Source organism: Schistocerca cancellata, chromosome 9, assembly GCF_023864275.1.
Source record: "Schistocerca cancellata isolate TAMUIC-IGC-003103 chromosome 9, iqSchCanc2.1, whole genome shotgun sequence".
Classification (NCBI taxonomy): domain Eukaryota; kingdom Metazoa; phylum Arthropoda; class Insecta; order Orthoptera; family Acrididae; genus Schistocerca; species Schistocerca cancellata.
The window spans coordinates 266726305-266748916 of record NC_064634.1 but is presented as its reverse complement, the minus strand read 5'-3'; positions in this window follow the sequence as shown (position 1 = coordinate 266748916).

Here is a 22612-nt window from a genome sequence, read left to right as displayed (position 1 = left end):
TGCGGGCCCGCATCTCGTGGTCGTGCGGTAGCGTTCTCGCTCCCCACGCCCGGGTTCCCGGGTTCGATTCCCGGCGGGGTCAGGGATTTTCTCTGCCTCGTGATGGCTGGGTGTTGTGTGCTGTCCTTAGGTTAGTTAGGTTTACGTAGTTCTAAGTTCTAGGTGACTTATGACCACAGCAGTTGAGTCCCATAGTGCTCAGAGCCATTTTTTTTTTAATTATGCGAAGCTACATTTGGACCATACAACAGCAGCTTCAGTCAAGAACAACCATGGCAGCATGTAACAGGAAGAACATGGAGGAGGTTACAGCAACTAACAGACAGTGGATTTTGAAACTCGAAACCTATTACGATGACTGTCAATTAGGAGTATTTATAGATTACTTGTCACTACTCGTTCAAATGGCTCTAAACACTATGGAACTTAACATCTGAGGTCATCAGTCCCCTAGACTTAGAACTACTTAAACCAAACTAACCTAAGGACATTGCACACATCCATGCCGGAGGCAGGATTCGGACCTGCGACCGTAGCAGTAGCGCGGTTCCAGACTGACGCGCCGGGCAACGTTCGGCCAGAGCGACCGGCTGTAACTGCTGGTTACCTATTTTAAGTGCTAATGGTTTTGACAGCATTGATTAACACAGGAGATGCTGTACAACAAGGAAATCGCTCTACATACAGATGTGCTTTTTTTGATAGATTCTCGTACCGTCAGCCATAAATTAATATCACGCTAACCCACTCTTTATTTGTAAGACTGTTTGAGGTCTCTGCGTTAACAACGATTTGAAATTGTAAACAACATAATGTATGTCCTCCGTGGTTCAATTCATAAAAATCATACTTTGCAGGGTAATGAAATGCCTTTTCCACAAAACATTCCGCAATAAAGCGAGTATACATGCACGGTGATCTTTAATTCTTTACAGAGAGAATCGTAAGTAGACAGTAGCTACGAGTTCTAACACCAGCTAGCCTATACACAATTCATTAATTGTTTCGCGTCACATGAGGGCGGCGTTGATTCCATTGCAAGAACAACGGAAGAAAGCCAATCTACGGCAGATCTCCCTAATTTTTCTTGCATTGTTATGCTACTGTGCACCGAAGAGTTAATACAGTTATATTATAAACACCAAATTTTATGCGTTCATTTCAGAGTATAACAAGTGTGTGAGCGATAGATTTCGTTGTTTTGTAAGTTCAATGTGGTTCTCCGCATATGGCTAATTGTGCACAATGAGAATAGTGTTTTCAAATATCTGATGGTGCTGACTTGATTGTCTCAATATCGATTCACGGTAGCCAGCCTAGATTTTTCTGTGTTGGCTTAGTCTGTAGTGGGAAATATTTGGCCTAGGGAGCTGTTTAATGAGTTGCGAAATTGGGAATCAAACTTACGAAACAATACTGGGACAAAAACTTAACACTTTGGAGTAAATTACATTACTGCTTCTGTTACGTGACTTATGAGAAAAATGTTGAATGAAATGGTCGTCCTCAGAAGGAAATGTTACCCAGGATCAGTTCGGCCCGGTCAGCAATACATTTCCCAGCGCTACGTGCTGCCGGCGGAGCGCCCACCACCTGTCTCGGCTCCGGGCCGCGGGGTGGGCGGTCATCTGTTACGGGTGGCGGCCCTGTCGGCGGGCCGTGTTCCCGGGGCTTCCCCTTCCTCGGCACTTGTCGTCGCCCCCCCGGCCGCCCAGGCTCGCCAACCGCCGCAGACAGCCGCCTACCTCGCTCCCAGCTGCCCCGCCCACGAGACCCCGCCGGCCTCGCCTCAGCAGTACGTGAGCTGCGAGCACCGGGCATGACGACGTGAGGGGTAAGACGGAGTCCGCCGGACTGCCCACGCACCAGCTGTCGCAGTCCTTATTGTTTCCCGGAAATTTGGACTGCGACATTTGGTCGAGCTGTGTTGCCGATATTGGTTTCAGATCGCCGACTCGTATACACAGTTATCTCTTTAACAGCTGTAACTCTATTCCATCTTTGTTGTTACTGTGGTACTCACTCGAAATGACAGCTCAACAAGGCTTTCGGCACTAGTTTCTCTCCACATTTCTACCTACTGCACCTACATTAATTGTAAAGTGCTACTTATAGGCGCCGGCCGTTGTGACCTAGCGGTTCTAGGCGCTTCAGTTCGATTCCACGCTGTTGCTACCGTCGCAGGTTAGCTGCCTCGTGCATGGATGTGTGTTATGTCCTTAAGTTGGTTAGGTTTAAGTAGTTCTAAGTCTAGGGGACTAATGACCTTAGATGTTAAGTCCCATAGTGCTAAGAGCCATTTGAAGCATTTTCGAACTTATAGGCACAACAGTTCACCCCTCCATCTATCCACGCACACATGAAACTAGCCATTCTGTAATGCCTCAGAATACGTCCTATGAAACTTTCCGTTCTCCAGTCTCCTCAATTCATTCTTTACCCTTTCAAATTTCCTATAGTGCCAGCATTTCCTTTCTGTATATAGCTATGCTATAGAGAAGTACATTCAGAAAAGTTTTTCTAACACTTCAATTTATTTTCGATGTCAACAAATTTCTCTTCTTTGTTAAACTTTTCTTCCTACTACCAGTCTGCATTCCGTAGTTCAGCTATTGTTAGTTAGTTTGCTACTCAAACAGCAAAACACATACACTGTTTACTGCCAATAGCCTTGCCCCGTTGACTACATCGGATTCCTCCAGCTCATCGATGTTAAGAGATGCTAGGTGTGACTGTTACGTACCTCCCGCTGCTGGCATTTTCCCTTTGCCTTTCCGGCAGTAGGAGGGGTGGTGGCATGAAGTTTCAAGTCACCAGCCCCTGCGTCACTGTCTGGGAATTAACTCCAAACCTCTCCGCAATATCTGATGTGACAGTGTTGATGGTGATCCATCCGTCTTTCCGGGACGTTAACCGTGGCGGTCCCCATGATGCTATTCGAGAGGAGTGGGTAATGTGTCGGTATCGGGCTATTCCCTCTTCTTTCGCTGTTTCTCTCATCGTCTAACAACGCAAAAAAGACTCCACACCATTCTCTCTCTCACTCTCTCTCTCTCTCTCTCTCTCTCTCTCTGTCTCATTACAGTTATCGGCAGGTCTCAAACTTCACACTTTTCGAACGAAAGGTGACAGTGTGGACGAAAGCTATGGAAAACCTTCCCAATTAGGCGACTTAATGTAGCCGTCGGTGTCTCTCAGTCTGCTATGCTCTATGACTTTACTTTTAGTGTCAGATTTCCTAATGTAATTATCTCAGCATCGCCTTACGTTATTCGACTGATGTTCGTTTTACAACTGTTTTTAAAAACATAACTCACTGCGTATAGTTGCTCCTCCTTTTGCGTCTCTGACAGATTTACAGTTACTTTAATTCTCTTGTGGGCAGACTGTAACTCACTACTTCTTCTGTTTCATGCATTACGATTGTTATAACTGCAATCGGGTTCCTCTACGTCTTGTACGTATATACAGGGTGATTCAAAAAGAATACCACAACTTTAAAAATGTGTATTTAATGAAAGAAACATAATATAACCTTCTGTTATACATCATTACAAAGAGTATTTAAAAAGGTTTTTTTTTTCACTCAAAAACAAGTTCAGAGATGTTCAATATGGCCCCCTCCAGACACTAGAGCAATATCAATCCGATACTCCAACTCGTTCCACACTCTCTGTAGCATATCAGGCGTAACAATTTGGATAGCTGCTGTTATTTCTCTTTTCAAATCATCAATGGTGGCTGGGAGAGGTGGCCGGAACACCATATCCTTAACATACCCCCATAAGAAAAAATCGCAGGGGGTAAGATCAGGGCTTCTTGGAGGCCAGTGATGAAGTGCTCTGTCACGGGCTGCCTGGCGGCCGATCCATCGCCTCGGGTAGTTGACGTTCAGGTAGTTATGGACAGATAAGTGCCAATGTGGTGGCGCTCCATCCTGCTGAAATATGAATTGTTGTGCTTCTTGTTCGAGCTGAGGGAACAGCCAATTCTCTAACATCTCCAGATACTGTAGTCCAGTTAAAGTAGCACCTTCGAAGAAAAAGGGACCAAAAACTGGCACAGAAAACGTTCACCTTAGGCGAGTCACGTTCATACTGAGTTGTTTCCAGCGGATTCTCTGTGCCCCATATACAGACATTGTGACGGTTGACTTTCCGGTTAGTGTGGAAAGTTGCTTCATCACTAAACACAATCTTTGAAATAAAAGATTCATCTGTTTCCATTTGAGCAAGGATAAAATCACAGAAATCGATCCTTTTAATCTTATCAGCTGCAGACAGTGCTTGAACCAATTTCAGACGATAAGGTTTCATAACTAACCTTTTTCGTAGGACTTTCCATACAGTTGATTGTGGAATTTGCAGCTCTCTGCTAGCTCTGCGAGTCGATTTTCCTGGGCTGCGAACAAATTCTTGCTGGATGCGTGCTACATTTTCATCACTCGTTCTCGGCCGTCCAGAACTTTTCCCTTTGCACAAACACCCATTCTCTGTAAACTGTTTATACCAACGTTTAATACACCACCTATCAGGAGGTTTAACACCATACTTCGTTCGAAATGCACGCTGAACAACTGTCGTTGATTCACTTCTGCTGTACTCAATAACACAAAAAGCTTTCTGTTGAGCGGTCGCCATCTTAGCTTCAACTGACGCTGACGCCTAGTCAACAGCGCCTCAAGCGAACAAATGTACAACTAAATGAAACTTTATATCTCCCTTAATTCGCCGACAGATAGTGCTTAGCTCTGCCTTTTGTCGTTGCAGAGTTTTAAATTCCTAAAGTTTTGGTATTCTTTTTGAATCACCCTGTATAACCCATCGAATGTGGTTCACTGAAGCTGTTACCTATAGGCTTTGCCTGAATGTGTTCCTATATTGTCGCATACCAATGACGAGTCGCTGGCCGGAGTGGCCGAGCGGGTCTAGGCACTACAGTCTGGAACCGCGCGACCGCTACGGTCGCAGATTCGAATCCTGCCTCGGGCATGGATGTGTGTGATGTCCTTAGGTTAGTTAAGTTTAAGTATTTCTAAGTTCTAGGGGACTGATGACGTCAGAAATTAAGTCCCATAGTGCTCAGAGCTCACTGACGAGTCCCGAGAGGAAGTAGGAATGACTGCCCGAAAGCGCGTCATGGAACTTAAAAACAAGGTACGTCGAGAACAACTTCTACTAGTAGGCTACCTACTCTTAACTTGCTTCGCTGAAACGTGGGCTACTGAGTGGGTTAGAGTAAAGAACTCGGTAGGCATCTCGGGGATCCGAGGAGGATAGCATAAAGCGGGAGATAGGATTACCTTTACAGGAAGCACATCCTGGCAAATTCCCCATGTACAAGTCTATCTACAAAGTGTCTTCATTTGGTTATAATACTTTCTGTTATTCCCTGAGTCTCATGGTGCTGTGGCGAGCGTGCTGAACTAAGTGTCGACTACATCGGATTCCTCTAATCCAGCCCCTTGTAACCTCCCCCTCACTTACCGACCTTAATGACAGTGAAAAATGAAACCGCGTGTACCTAATGGGAGTTTTGGAAAAGCAATCGTCACCGAAGTTAACCTGTCGGTAAAGAGGGAGGAAAGGGTTACATCTAAATGAAAGGAAATGTGCTAATGAAACTGGTGGAAATTAATTTTGAAAAGGGGTAAAGTTAATAAAGAAAGTAAATGTGCAGCCGTTACGTTAACAATTAGCTAGCGATAATTAGGTATTTGAGATTTGGGGAAATCGCGGTCGCCAGTCCTAAGGACAATTACTATAGTAACTGAAAAAGAAAGGTTATTACACATATAATGAGCACTAGAAGCGTGGCAACTGAAGGTTGACACGTGTAGTGTGAAAACTGAAAGTTTGTCAGAAGTAATAAATTTCGCTACACTCTGACTTAATTTAGTAAAAGAATTAATAAAACCGGAAAATCGAAAGTTAATTTAGTGACTGAAGTTAATAGTGAGCTTTCTTTCTGAAGCACATCGAAATTCAGTCACATACAGTTAGTCTTGGACTACCTCAACAATCATTTCAAAAGCTACTTGAATCTACGCAATTTAGAAATTGCGTTTGAATTTCAATGACACTCGGGTTCATTTCGGAAAAGGAAGGGACTCTGCTTGGTAATGCAATTGGGACAATGAGCAACAAACGTTCATGCTAAGTTGCTGTAATTATAGTTACGAAAATGGTACAGTTTGAAAAGCTGAGGTCTGCCATACACTTCTAAAACTTTACTTGCTTCCAGTCTTCCTTGTTGGTTGATTGAAGGTTTGAAGCCGTCGATCGAGGAGGTGGCGACAGTCACTCATTGTCGGCCGTCGCTGTTGCAGAAGCTGGATGTTGGCGCGCCTTCTTCTCGACACGGTCACCAGACGAAACGGGCTCTTGATGTGCGCTAGTTAATGTTTCCCGTCCGCGACACCATGTCAGAAACTATCATCGCAAGTCGATCGCAATTACATGCTGCCAAACCCCGAAAGCGCGGCAACTCGCGGGAGCGTCACACAACACACCTGCTCCACTCGCTACTCCCGCCACACACTCTCTCTCTCAGCCCGCGCTCCACGCGGCAGAGTTAACACTACCAAAGATCCTACACACTTTGATTCTTCACACGACCTATCGATGTAATCGTTCGATAGCAGTTTTCCCTAGGCAAGACCCAGCGTAAAAATACAAATAATATTTACAAAACAACCAATTATACATCGACATAAATGTATAAATATATATATACAAACAGTAACACAATTACAATATACAAAGAGACAGAAATGTCATTCTTGAGGTAACAAAGCAAGGAAAAAAATAATGCAATAGATGGAAATAGGAGGCTATGCATTTCCGGCGTTACACCCTGCCACACAGGGTCACTCACTAACCTCTTCCCGTAGACTAAGCAAAAAAGACCCTTCCAGTAAGGTGGGTAGCCCTTGTATAGGCGTCTTTGCGCACGGCCCCAACCTTCTGGAAGTTTCTACGGTTACGTACACTGGTTTGGTTATAATACTTTCTGTTCTTCCCTGAGTCTCATGGTGCTGTGGCGAGCGTGCTGAACTAAGTGTCGACTACATCGGATTCCTCTAATCCAGCCCCTGCCACACAGGGGCTGATCACGCGGTAGCGCTTGTACCCTCATGGCGTACACACAAGATATTTCCACACTGATTGTGTTCAAACGTCACTTTCCCTCGCTTTCTCAGAACCGCGTGATGCCACAGGGATCCGCCGTTGTTACTAGAACAAGTAGTAGATAGTGGCTGCGTCCGGTCACGTTTGCAGCTCTGCTGCTCTGGCTAAGAATTTATGTTCCACTCTACTACTGAAATTGGCTTGTTTTTCTGCTATTCCCGACAATCAGCATGGTCAAAAGGTGATACCATAGAAAAAGAGAGCAAACTCCCCAACAGCAAGCATAAATACAGCTTTAAATTCCAATGCTCAGCAGTTGATCTTAGAATTCAACATCCCTGGGTACAGGATCTAATTTCTAACCCGATTATTTATCTTACATGTGCAACGTTCATTCAAGTTGAGATCCTAAAGTATGTCTTGGTGACTACACTTCCGCCTGTTCCTCCTCGAGGACTCTACGGAGAAAGAATAAGGCAAAGAGTGGATTAGAAACGAGATATGATCTGATTACACAAGAAATTCCGGCCAACTTTTTGCTATAATGAGATTTCGTAACCTATAAAAACTGTACATAACCGACAAGGACACAAATCTGCACCACTAGGTGAATGGAGAGAAGGAAGAAAGGAGTATGAGAGTTTAACAAGCGGTCGACGTTGAAGTCATTAGAGACGGAATACCTGCTCAAGCGTGTTTGGATAGCTAAAGTGGTAAGAGTGCTGCCTACAGTGGTAAACGGGTTCAATCTAGATTCGTTAGGAGCAAATTTTGATTCTCTGTGTGGTGTCACCGCCAGACCCCACTCTTGCTAGGTGGTAGCCTTTAAATCGGCCGCGGTCCGTTCGTATACGTCGGACCCGCGTGTCGCCACTATCAGTGGTTGCAGACCGAGCGCCGCCACACGGCAGATCTAGTCTAGAGAGACTCCCTAGCACTCGCCCCAGTTGTACAGGCGACTTTGCTAGCGATGGTTCGCTGTCTACATACGCTCTAATTTGCCGGGACGACAGTTTAGCATAGCCTTCAGCTACGTCATTTGCTACGACCTAGCAAGGCGCCATATTCAGTCACTATTGATATTGATATTGTGAATCATGTACCGTCAAGAGCGACGTTCATCATTAATGGATTAAAGTTAATTATCAAACTAGCTACGTCCGCTTTCTGAATTCTAATTCCTTCTCATGTTCCAGACCTCACGTCAGTATAGTCCTTCCCTCCTCACGCCAACCTGCGTGAGCTAAACGCGTGCATTTCGGCTTCCTCTCGTAACACGGTGTTGGATCTTCTGCCAACAGAACACTGTGTATTATTGGTTATTGCTAAAACCTGTAGATTTAACAGTGAAACACATAATGAAACTGAAATTTTCACAAGAAACTATATATGTGATGGGATACACCAAGTCCCTTCAGCTTTTATTGTTTAGTGGACTGCAATGAATCAGTGAGTCATTAATTTGAGATGGTGAATATACTTTGCACGCTTCTCCATACAGTCTTTGGGTTTCTAATAGAGATGGTTGCTATCTCTACGCGTATGTTTTGATGACTGACTTTGCCATCTTATCCAGGTTCTGCGATATATGGTCTCATGTTCTCCAGAGTCCTCGAAGCAGACTGCCTGGTTGGCGTCTGGAGTCCAATAAGTAAGCCCACGTAAGATCTTTTGATTTAATCCAGCGTTTTTAGTCTTAAATCGTTTTTCAAGTACAGATGTTACATTCAGGCCAGGAGTGTAGGTATCGACCCGTTTAATTACAGAACACGTTTGTCGGTTTCAATTGATTCACTTGTCCTGTCAAGGTCGTGGAAGGTCATGCCGTGACTATAATTACGAAACGTAAAATGGAAAACTACCACTGAGAATATGCCAACATTTCAATGAAATCATAAATTTCTTTTACGATCAGAAATACATGAGAAGATTTATCCTACAAAGACCACAAGTTAATCAGTAGTTCAGTGGGTGATATCGTGAAGCTCTGAGCTTCACCCGACGACTGTAACGACATGTTGGGGGCCAGAAATCCTGATCTAAGACTTCGCAACGGCCACATATAGCTCCCGAAAATTGTTCCAAGGCGCGAACATATCACTCGATTGGGTCTGAGGTAAGCTGTGATCATGAGACGTGGGGTACTCATAAGCGTGTTCATTTTCATGGACTGTTTCTAAAACCATTGTAAAGCAACTACAGAGTAATAGCTCCACTGAAGCTACACAATTCGCCTGTGTGGGTCTGTAGACGAACATCATTAGCCGGCCCCGGTGGTCTAGCGGTTCTGGCGCTGCAGTCCGGAACCGCGGGACTGCTACGGTCGCAGGTTCGAATCCTGCCTCGGGCATGGGTGTGTGTGATGTCCTTAGGTTAGTTAGGCTTAAGTAGTTCTAAGTTCTAGGGGACTTATGACCTAAGATGTTGAGTCCCATAGTGCTCAGAGCCATTTTTGAACATCATTAAGCAATAGAGTCCAATACCGTTTGCTGGATGATGACAAACGAATAAGGGGCACTTAATCCCATGTTTACAACTTACAGACAGACCATCAGAATATTGGTATACAGAAAGCACCGTGCCATCTGGTTTTCAATATGTTCGCAATTTGCAACTATTTTGTAGTACTGCATACTGTAACTGGTAAGCCTTGGCGGCCTTTCCACATGCTTTGAATCTTCAAGGGTGGTATGAATCATTACTCTTTGGTACGCTCGTTGACGTACGATGCACAGTAGTAGTCCGTTGGCTTGGTGGTTTCTTAATCCCATAAAGAGTAGGCAGTTCCGAGAGAAATGGGTGCTTACCGTATTTACATCAACATCTGTATCCATAATTTGCAGACAACTGCCAGATTTATGGGAGAGGTATTTCTCGGTTTGGCTTGTAATGTGTTATTTATCCTTAAGATTGCGTAACTGCCTGTGTGAACACTGCAATTTGTATAATCTTACTTTCTGATCTCTACAGACGCGATTGTGCGTAATTACAGCGTATTCCTACATTTCGGAGTCAACACTATTTCCTGAAACATTGTAAGCCTATTAGTATTGGTTCCATACAGACGAGCAATATTCTGGAATAGCTGGCATAAATATTTTGTAAATAATCTCCTTAGAAGGCTGACTGCATTCCCAGTATATTCCCAATAAAAAGATAACTACCATCTGTTTTTCCTATGCTGGAGCCAATGTGATCGTTCCATTTCATGTCCCTACAAATTGTTACACCCAAATATATCTACTAGTTGACTAGCCCCAAATGAGTCTCCTTGATATAGCAATCATACGGTACTTAGTGTTTGAATTTCGTGAAGTGCTTAATTTTTTATTGCTTAACATATAAAGCAAGTCGCCAATATTTCCACTACTTTGAAATCATATAAAAACGGGAGTGAAAATTTGTGAACAATTTTATCAGACAGTACTTCACGTCAAATAATTACAGCTGTTTGTGTAGAAAATATTTTTACAACAGTAATAAGGTGGTTCAGCATTAAGTGAATGGGAGGTAATAAGAGATCTGGGGCCATAACAATTTATGAGATATCATAAGAAGGTGCAATACGAAACATCTAGTATATATTAGTGTTGAAGGAGTAGGGGGGATGCAAAGCTACATGCCAAAAGTACACGTGAACATCGAAAAGAAGTAGTTTATTGGGAAAATAAAGAGGATTTGGTAGAGAGAAACAGTTTTAAATTCCTTCACTTCTTGAAGAAAAGTAAGGAAATCCTACACCATTGAACAAAAATAGTAGGTGCAGATATGTTCTGAGAGAATGATGAATGAATAGTGATATGAAAATTATCGGCCGAGAATGATTAAATGGAATTATCACAGGTGTACGTCAAAAGCTTAACAATGTAACATAACTATTGCTGGGACACACAGTTCGTGAAAACTGGTTTTCCAAACAAGAGAAAGGGAAGGAGATCATCCGAATAATAACAAAGGAAGGCGAACAAACTCTCAGAAGCTACTGAAACTTGTAATGTTAAATAGGTAATATAGGGCAAACGAACCAATATATTGAGAAAGAATTAACCAATGACGACTTACGTCTATAAAAGAAATATTCCTTAAAAGTCAGATTTCACTAATGAAAGAGTAGAACTGTTGCACAGTACACCCTGTTACCGGCTACATTAATCAATTTTCAGAGCTTTTGTCAATACAGACGGTAAGAGAACGAAGTCCGACTTAGACCATTGTCACAATCGTAATCTAGGGCACGCGAAGATTATCAATAGCATCAAGAAAGGGAGCGTTGAAATCTCACTGCCAGACGGGGAACAGACCCTCAGAAAGAAGCACAAACATCCTCCTTGAAACTGTGCATTAGTGAATGATAATATGCATCATCCGAGTATCGGCGCTCGATGGAACTCTAGTATCGATGAGGAATGTAAAGGCTAGGGAAATCGTCTGACATTGACATACCACCGTGCGGATATGACCACTGACACCTCTGGTTAAACGAGGACAAATGGCTGCCTAGCCTGCTTCAGTGACGTGATGTCTGGTATAAACACACATGTTTCAGGCATCTCGTCCTCAGCTATTGGTCATTCCGTCTGCACGACTGATCTCAAGGGAATGACAGTCTTGCTAGTTACAGGTTAACTAGCGAACCGTAAAGTGCTGCTTGAAGCCTTGTTTGCGTCTTTGAAACCTTGATTGGCGAGACTGTATCCTGTGGCTCACAGTCATGTGGCTTACAGTCATCACTGATGCGGACCTACTGGGCATTCCTGTGGTGAAAGGCCGAGTCGACTGGTTGGAAGCAACCATCTTCTGATTGCTGAGCGTCCCCTTGTAAGACGTGTATATTTCTATTTTCTATTGTCAAATCACAATTTATGAAAGACGTTTATATTTTATTAATAGGATTAAGTAGGAATAATTAATATTTGTCATGTTGGAAATAATTGTGGTAGCAGGGAATGTCCGCACCAAAGTATTGTAGAAAAGAGAGACCGAAAATTTATATAACTTTAAAAATGGCGGGAGAGACAGCGTATGGATACATTTTAAGAAAAGAGCGGGAAAGACCGCGCATTGATATGTTTTGCAATGGTAGCAGGGATTGTCTGCACCAGAAAGCACTGTTGGCAGGATTGACCGCACTTTAGCGTTCGTAGGAAGTCAGTAGTCAGCGAGAAGTGAAGCGAGTCGGTAGCAGGTCTGAAGCGAGAGGTTGAGAGGAGCGGTGTGGCTGCCAGCCACTAGCTATGATTTAGAAGAGATTATAAACGTATGTACAGAGACATCAGCTAACTATTATAATAAGAGGAACTACTATTATTGAATTAATTTTTTGAGAAACTCAAGACTACTGAAGTTATGTTTGCGCATTACCAGTTGTAAGATTATTGTAAAAAGTAAGTCCCATTTGAACGTTTGTAAAATCATTTCATTCAGAATATAATTAACTTTTGCCAGCAATTTTGCATTTCTAATTATAATCCATCCCAAAAACCATCAACGTAAAACTTCGCAAAATTTTATTGCTGTAAAGAAAAAGTTTAACTACGAATTACGTAATTTCAGTAAAATTAATCAAAAAATAACGTCAGCTTTGCTATTAAAGAATAACGTCAGCTTTGGTAATAAATACAGCCACTTATTATGAAAGCCCACCGGCAGCTAACAGAGTATAGTAAAACAGAGTAAGTATATTCATGTCGCAGTTCGACGTAGCAATCAGATGGCGATCCAGTAACAGTAAAAAAGGTAAGAAACAGTGTTGGGTTATTGCAGATAACGACTGAGGGCCACGACGACGACACATTCTATGTTTCGTCGAAATAATCAGAAAATCACTTTTAATAAGCAGCAATTAAATTTGTATGCGAAGATAGAGAAAGAGAATAAATTTCAAAGGGAAGATTTCATTTGTTATTATTAAGCAAGAGATAGAGGTAGTTTATTGTAAAAGGGAAGGTTATCATTAACAAAAGAGGTATAGAGGAGACGGGAAGGTTTCACCCTCCCAGCCAGTACGTGAAGTCTTCCGGGTTGTATGCTGTGTGGGCTGAAGAAGCCCTGAGCTTCTGCCTTCATGACAATCACAATGACGCAGAGGCCCATAGTATCCACAAAGACAAGTCACTGGGCTGACTCCCTAGCCCCCACTACTGCACCACGCTGCACCTTGGTCAGGCAGTCATCCTCGCCGTTGCAAGCCACACGAGCTCGGAGTGCTGTGCCTAGTATTACTCAGCGATGTCTGAGCCAGCCAACCAGGCCGTTTCCTGCGCAGCGGAAGAGACAGTATTCATATTAGCAATCACATTAATATAGTGTTATATCCTGTTCAAATGATGCCTTCGGCCGTAAGATAAAAACAGTCACTAGCCCTTGGAGCTTGGCCTGCGATACTTGTAACATCACCACCTCACCTCCCTACCTTGACGCCCACTGATCTGTTGACCCGAGGGTTGGCCGTTACAGCATGCGGTCATAAGTGGTCTTCATGACATACGACATCGCCACAAGTGGTCGTCGCTACGACTTCACTGCGATCAGCTTTGCTCGGTTTGCAGTCTGAACTTCAGAATGAGGGGTGGTGAATGAGCTTTCTTTCTACCTAGTAACTGGCCTTTCTGTTTTGTTGTGTAGTTTTTTGGCAGTGGTAACTCGCGTAGACACTTAATTCAATCCGGAAGTAATTTTGGTACATCATCGTGAAACTCCCGACCTGTTGTAGTTTAGAATCACCTGTCCCGATACCAATTTAACAACTATTCAGAAACAGTCTGAATCGCATTTATTATTATTATACCGCCAACTGGTTTCAACCCGACGTAGGTGTCACTCTTGTCTACGTAACGACACCGCTAGCATCGACCAATGGTGTAAACGCCAAGAAGATGACCCCTATGTCGTGTTGAAACCAGTTGGCGGTATAATAATAATAAATGCGATTAATACTGTTTTTGAATAATTAATTAATCATGCTAATCGCTGCTTTATCTCCATAACAATGTTGTCCAAAAACGTATTTAACACATGGAAAGTTCGTGTTTTGTGACCTTCCTGGGCACGAGTTTCCGTGCACCAGAGATGTCCCATCCAGGTGTTTTACTTTCCGATATTGGGATAATTGGACGTGTAATTGTAATGAACGCAGATAGGCTATGATATGCTGTAGGAATTGGAGTAACTCTTCTTATATTGTGTGTCTTATAGTTTTGAACCTAGTGTTCACTTACCTTGTATAGCATACTTGTATACTTTACAATATTTCGTAGTGTGCGATAAATTGAGAAATTTGGTCAGGTGGGAAGCGTGCTCAGAGAGCCGAAGAGGTTAAGGTGATCACTCACGTAAAGCGAGAAATCTGGGTTCGGGTCTTCATCCGACAAAAGTTTTCAGCTAATGGCATCGATTTATTTCAATGCTCAGTGGCGGCTGACATCGGTACGCCCTCGAAATAGTACATATTTCTTCAGTTAGGTAGTAGTAGAGTACGCTGCATGCCGATGGAAATACGCTCCCCTAATTCTATTCATAATCTTGCAGCTATGACGGAAAAGATTGTTAGATTACAAGGTGCGCTTGAGGAGAAAAATAGGGAATTGGAACATTACAAAATCCAGGTAGAAGCGCTGCAAACAAACAAGGAACACGTACCGGGACAATTTCATGAAATTTAAATTAAGCAGAGTGTACCCTCTGTTTGTATCAGTCATGTTATATTAAATTTAATAACACCTTTTTCTGGAAAGGCAACTGTGGACGATCGTGTATTTCTCAGAGACTTTCTAACTTCAGCCATGCTGAGCGGTCGGTCTTACGAATCACGCCTTCGTATGGCCTATTTACGACAGACTGGGGAAGTTATAGCGTATGTTAGTAACCATGACACGTTGTAGGATGCACAAACATTTGAACAGTCGACTGAGGGGTTACGGCAGATGTATCGGAAATAGAACAGTACTCGATGCTTTAGAGAAAAATGAAACACGTTAACTCAAGAATCAATGTTCAGGCGTATGATTTGATTCGAAATGAAGAAGTGAATAAGGTGCTACACTGAGAAGATGAAAATTGGGCTCTCGATGTGTTATTGCTCGGCGTTTCTGTTGAAATTTCACATAGCATTAGAATGGGGAATACTTTGGAATTGGCCATAGGTATCAGAGTAACTACGCTCTTAGAGGATGTGTAAGACCAAGGGTTGTGGTGGCCGTCTGTGTTTGTTTCGACAGTAAAGTGTCAGACGCGCCCGCAAGATGGGTATTTCCAGAAACTGTCGTCAGCCAAACCGATACGAAACTGGAGAAGTTCGTCACAAAGCAGGGGAGTGCGGAGTTAAGAAACGAGAATATCGGCCCCAGGAGAAGAACAGGAATATATCAGCCATCGGAGAGCTATCCCAATAAAATGTGACACTGCACCGTTAGATGCAACGACGGAATGCTGCATGTGAGGTTTTGTTGGTGGCAAGGTGTACTACATATCTTGTGTACAAAGAGAAATCGGATAAAAAAAGTATTAATTCCAATTTATTTGACTCGGAGGCGGATATAAAATGATACCCTCGATCCCCCACCACATCCGGTGCGTGTGCGGCAGGGGGAATCCTTGAAATCATCAATGGAAACCCCGTTTTCTACTGCAGATTATGATTCTACGACAAAATCGACATACGTTTTGTTTGAAGCATTTTCTTCGCTTTGCCACAGATGGCGCTGTAATCGGATGAATAAAAATGGGTTCACAATCGCTATTTACGACATGCTACTCAATGGTCCTTGAATATCCAGTAGCTCGTAGGACCCCCCCCCCCCCCCCTCCATGCTGCGAGTGTAGGACAGCCTAGTATCTCATAACTCCGACGATGTCATTACAGCCTGTTCGTACATCTTACTTTTTAAATATTCCCACAGAAGGAAATCCTGTGACATCAAATCCGACGATCTAACGGGCCAATTAATAGGGCCACCTGCACCAATTCACCAACTACTGTAAAAACGGTGTAATACCTGCAGCACTTCAGTTGCATAATGCGCTGGACAACCGTCATGTTGAAACTACATACGTTGCCGAACGTCCAGCATGTGATGATGCAGTAGTACCGGAAGCGTACCGTCGATAAAATGAAGACCATTGAGTGTCAAATGGTTTAAATGGGTCTATGCACTGTGTCCCCTGGACGTAGAACTACTTCAATTTAACTAAGGACGTCCCACACATCCATGCCCGAGGCAGGATTCGAACCTGTGACCGAAGCAGCAGGGCGGTTCTGGACTGAAGCGCCTAGAGCCGCTCGTCCACAGCGGTCGGCTACCAGTGAGTTTGTTCGCCAAGATGCCATACGGTACATTGATTCGCCAAGGACGTTGAAGGTCAACTTGTCGTAACCAGTGGGGATTGTCTACACTCCAGTAATACATGTTATGCCGGTTAACGTTACCGTGGTTTGTGAAGTAGACTTATCGGAAAATAGCACCTCGAAAAGAAACTTGTGGGTCGTTTGCATTTGTTGACGTGCCCGTTAACAAAACACTACCCTGCGCCATGAAGTTCTTGATACAGTGATTCGTGGTATGGATAATACTTATGACGATGCAGTATTGTGACAGTACTACCTACGGACATACCGGAATCGCTGTGTAATCCTTGGATGTTGGTATACTGCGACTGGTACAGCTGTTTCATTAGCTTCTACTGTAACACGTTTGCTTCGTATCCTTTTGTCGGTCTACTCGCCTCCATCAGACATAAAGGCGTTCAGTCTTATAAAAGAACGACCGACTGCGAGCTTTCTCTGGAAATCGCTCGGCCTACAAGGCAAGAGCGGTCTCAACATTTCTCCCACATTTTCCAATAATCATTATTATTTAAGTTTTTTCTTCTGTGGTTGTAACATTGATCGTCCACTAGCAAGTCTTTTCTCCAAGTGATAGGTAGATATGCAGGCAATAAACGTTGCGCAAGTATTGTAATGTTTGGAGCTGCTACCTGTTCTACGTGTGCACGATACTTGAGCTCTGGCCGCAGTGTACTGCCTGTTGTGATTTGAAAAGCGTATTACTACGTTTGTTGACGTTAGCGGTACTATGTTTGAACACTTACTGTAATTGGAAAAGGAGGAGGAAGATGACGAAATCGGTGTTTGAAGTCCCGCCAACAACGAGGTCATTAGAGACAGAGCAGAAGCTCTGGTTAGGGGAGGATTGGGAAGAAAATCGACAGTGCTCTTTCAAGGGAACCATCCTAGCATTTTCCTGCAGCGATTTAGGGAAATGATGGAAAACCTAGATCAGGACGGCCGCACGTGGGTTTCAACCGACGTCCTCCAGAATGTGAGTACATTGTGTTAACCACTGCTCCACATCACGGGGTTCTATGTGGAAAAAGTAGATTAGCGTTCGCCTCGACCCATATGCAGGGCGTTACAAAAAGGTACGGCCAAACTTTCAGGAAACATTCCTCACACACAAAGAAAGAAAATATGTTAGGTGTACATGTGTCCGGAAACGCTTACTTTCCATGTTAGAGCTCATTTTATTACTTCTCTTCAAATCACATTAATCATGGAATGGAAACACACAGCAACAGAACGTACCAGCGTGACTTCAAACACTTCGTTACAGGAAATGTTCAAAATGTCCTCCGTTAGCGAGGATACATGCATCCACTCTCCGTCGCATGGAATCCCTGATGCGCTGATGCAGCCCTGGAGAATGGCGTATTGTATCACAGCCGTCCACAATAGGAGCACGAAGAGTCTCTACATTTGGTACCGGGGTTGCGTAGGCAAGAGCTTTCAAATGTCCATAAATAAAAGTCAAGAGGGTTGAGGTGAGGAGAGCGCGGGGGCCATGGAATTGGTCCGCCTCTACCAATCAATCGGTCACCGAATCTGTTGTTGAGAAGCGTACGAACACTTCGACTGAAATGTGCAGGAGCTCCATCGTGCATGAACCACATGTTGTGTCGTACTAGTAAAGGCACATGTTCTAGGAGCACAGGTAGAGTATCCCGTATGAAATCATGATAACGTGCTCCATTGAGCGTAGGTGGAAGAACATGGGGCCCAATCAAGACATCACCAAAAATTCCTGCCCAAACGTTCACAGAATATCTGCGTTGATGACGTGATTGCACAATTTCGTGCGGATTCTCGTCAGTCCAAACATGTTGATTGTGAAAATTTACAAATTGATCACGTTGGAATGAAGCCTCATCCGTAAAGAGAACATTTGCACTGAAATGAGGATTGACACATTGTTGGATGAACCATTCGCAGAAGTGTACCCGTGGAGGCCAATCAACTGCTGATAGTACCTGCACACGCTGTACATGGTACGGTAACAACTGGTTCTCACGTATCACTCTCCATACAGTGACGTGGTCAACGTTACCTTGTACAGCAGCAACTTCTCTGACGCTGACATTAGGGTTGTCGTCAACTGCACGAAGCATTGCCTCGTCCATTCCAGGTGTCCTCGTCGTTCTAGGTCTTCCCTAGTCGCGAGTCATAGGCTGGAATGTTCCGTGCTCCCTAGGACGCTGATCAATTGCTTCGAACGTCTTCCTGTCGGGACACCTTCGTTCTGGAAATCTGTCTCGATAAAAACGTACCGCGCCATGGCTATTGCCCCGTGCCAATCCATACATCAAATGGGCATCTGCCAACTCCGTATTTGTAAACATTTCACTGACTGCGAAACCACGTTCGTGATGAAAACGCTAACCTGTTGATGCTACGTACTGATGTGCTTGATGTTATTACTTTAGAGCAATGAGTCGCATGTCAACACAAGCACCGAAGTCAACATTACCTTCCTTCAATTGGGCCAACTGGCGGTGAATCGAGGAAGTACAGTACATACTGACGAAACTAAAATGAGCTCTAACATGGAAATTAAGCGTTTCCGGACACATGTCCACATAACATCTTTTCTTTATTTGTGTGTGAGAAATGTTTCCTGAAAGTTTGGCCGTACCGTTTTGTAACACCCTATAATAACATACGTACATAATTGGTGATGACGAACTAAATGAACTTAAGGAATTCTGCTACCTAGGCAGCAAAATAACTCATAATGGACGGACTTTGAAAGACATAAAAAGCAGACCAGCACTAGCAAAATGAGCATTTCTGGTCACAAGGAATCTACTGATACCAAACATAGGCCTTCATTTGAGCAACAAATATCTGACAGTTTATGTTTAGGGCACAGAGTTCTATGATAGCGACACATGGACTGTATAAATACAGGAAACAAGAGAATCGAAGAATTTAAAATGTGGTGCTATAGAAAAATATCGATAATTAGGTGGACTTATAAGGTAAGGAAGGAGGAAGTTTTTTTGAGAATCGGCAAGGAAAGAAAAATATGGAAAACACTGACAAAAGAATGGACAGGATGGTAGGCCATATGTTAAGACGTCACAGAATAACTGTGATGGTATTGTAGAGAGCTGCAGAGGTTAAAATATGTAGAGGAAGACAGATATTGGAATACATGAAGCAAATAACTTGGGATTGGTCAGATGTGTTGTAACGGCTCCATGTGAACCGCTACATGGCTTGTGACAAGAGTCACATGCTCAAAACACACCTAGGTGCCCTTCTGAAACTCAGGGGATTTTAATCCGGAATTATGTTATATTATCACTCTGCAAATGTGAATGCAGGTCGTCTGCTGACGTATGCGTGGGATGTCTGCTGTGGGCTCTCTGAATGTGGATATGCAGTTTAGCCAACCATTGTATCAAGTAGAGTGCGTTAGCAGGCCCCTTAAGGTTGGCAAAAAGCCTCTGTGCACACTCTCTGAGCCCCTCTGGCCACTGTGTGTCGACCCCAGACGAGGGGAGACGGTTAGGCATTCCCTGCTGAGACTCTGGTGAGCATAGACGCTCTGCGTGATGGCTCCTATAGTCATCTTAGATAGCACATATAGTCAGGTTGCATAAAATTGTTATTTGTTTTGTATCACTGATGATGGGCCACCATTCCATAAATCTGTACCATTAAGTAAAGTGAGTGATAAAGGAGTTATTTTCTCGATTTTATTAAATAAAATGTTGTTGTTATATAAAATTCTTTGTCTCACTGCAAGGTCTTGTTTCCGTTACCATTCCAGTTAAGTTATTCAAATTTTCAACTTTAAGTTAACCAATAATCCGAGATTTTGTAGTGATATTTGCTCATGCAAACGGTCGTAAGCGTCTTTCACAAAAGTTACAGGTGCCATTTTCAAGTTGAGGATGCCTGCCAAGGCTTTGTGGAAAGCAAGTATCATGCATAATGGCGATCCTGCCAGGGTCTGCTGTAATATTGCTAGGATGTACTAATAAATGATTAAATTTCCACAGGTGTCAAAATTCCAATTTATGAATAATCAGCTTTGCAAATACTGCGTTGCATATACCGCATTGCTTTGTGATTTTATTTGTGTGATTTTGGGGGCAATTTTCTTTGTCTGTTATATTCATGTATTTCGGGGAATTTTAAATTACATTGCATGTGGCAATAAATGTGTTACGCTGCGTGTGACGACGGTGCTAGGTTGTGTGCAATTATAGCTGCTCTAGGCCACGAAAAATAATTGGTCGTGATTGACGTAGTCAAGGTAGGAAATTAGATTTTCCGTGAGCGAAGCTCTGTTAACTACGTATTTCATGGGAAAATATAATCGCAGGATCCAAAATGGAAATACGTGGTCGCTGAACGAGCGGTGCGAAGGTAAATAGGTCAGGCGGAGAGGAAGGTCAGGTAGCCGCGGATAGAGAGGAGACAGGCGCGGGTGACACAAGCGACGGGATTATCCCGGATTTCAGTTGCGCTGCGGCAATGCTGAACTTAGAAAATGTGCAGGCTATCTCCCCGACCGGTAGCGGAACTTCGGACCCAAGCGCGAGCTCGGACGAAACCGAGACAACAACGAGTAGGGAAAGTACGTCGGCTAACGCAAACCCGAATAACATGGGGGTTGCTGAACTGGTGAGGATGATGAAAGAAAGAATGGCGAAACAGGAAAAAAATTATACGAAATTATACTCAATACTCGAGGATTTTATGCGTGAAGTAGATACGGAATTAAACTTAAAACTCGAGGGCACCATGGCCGGGGTAAATGCTAGATTGGAAGAGAATAAGGCGCTACTTGAAGAGGTTCGAAAGGACGTTGTAGACGAGGTCAACGAAAAATTTGAATTAGTACGTAGTAGATTAAGCGCTGTCGAAAAAGAACAGAAAAGAGTTCAGGTCGAAATAAGAAAACGGGGAGAACAATTAGAAAAGGGACTCGAAACATTGACAGAAAGGTGTAATAGCGAAAAGGAAAAGGCGATAAAACGGATAAAAGCAGTCGAGGCATCTCAAGAAAAGGTAGATGCAAACAGTAGGGCAATCGTCAAACTTGCTGGAAAAGTAGAAGCGGTAAAAGTGCAAAATATGGAGGAAATAAATAATGCGAAGGAAGAGTTAGAAAAACTCGCGAAAAGATTGCAGATATTACAATATCGGAGAGAAGCGAGAACGCTCCGTTGCTGAATGCAATAGATAATGAAGAAATCAAATTATTAAGGAGATTTCATGAAGGCCAATGCGAGGTCAACAGGCGACAACGCGATGCTACAGACGAGGTACGCCAACGCGTGGCTCATGTGGAGAATCTTCTCGCGTGCGGAATCGAAAAGGGAAACCACGTGCGCAAAAGCGCACAAGACAGTAGCGAGTGATGTGATTCCGGACATGAGGAGGACTACGAAGAAACTAGAGAGCGTAGGAATATAGGGAAATGTCGGAAAGGACACAAAAACCCATGCGTAGGTTCGTACAGGAGGAAAGCGGAAGGATTTGACTACAAACACTTTCCCTCTGTGTGAAATTTCGAAGTCTTCCGCAAATCGGTGAACGGGATACACCCACGTGCTTAGCTTGATCAATACCAGTTTTGTCTACCACATGAATATAAAACTGAATTCATGTGTGGGCATCTCGAAGCCGAACCCGCTGTGCGAATGAGAGCTGTAGCGTGCGCGGCCACAACGGTACGCGAGTTTCAGCGAGAGTTTCTCTCGGCCTATTGGTCCGAGGCGGCGCAAGACCGGGTAAAGTATGAGATAATGATGATACCAAATTTAAACCAATCTGGTTTTGCGAGTCCTGGGCGACTGTTCGAACAGATGATGCAGAACAACCAGTTTCTGCACAACCCTTACAGTCCGGGCGAACATATAAGGCTGTATATAATGAAACTTACAACTCAGCTGCGCCATTTTGTACTAGCCGCACGATGTAAGGACGACATAGAATCGTTTAAACTACTCTTACAGGAGTTAGAGCAAGACATCGGTGAGTGGGAACAGGAAAAGGCACAGTTTGCAGAGAGAGACGGTGTAGGACAAAAGCGGAAAGCGAGTCGCGGCCGCAGTAAAACGCGGAGGCGTACGGGCTCACGGGCAGGCAAATACTCAGACACTAATTATCAAACGTATAAAGGTAAATGGGGGAA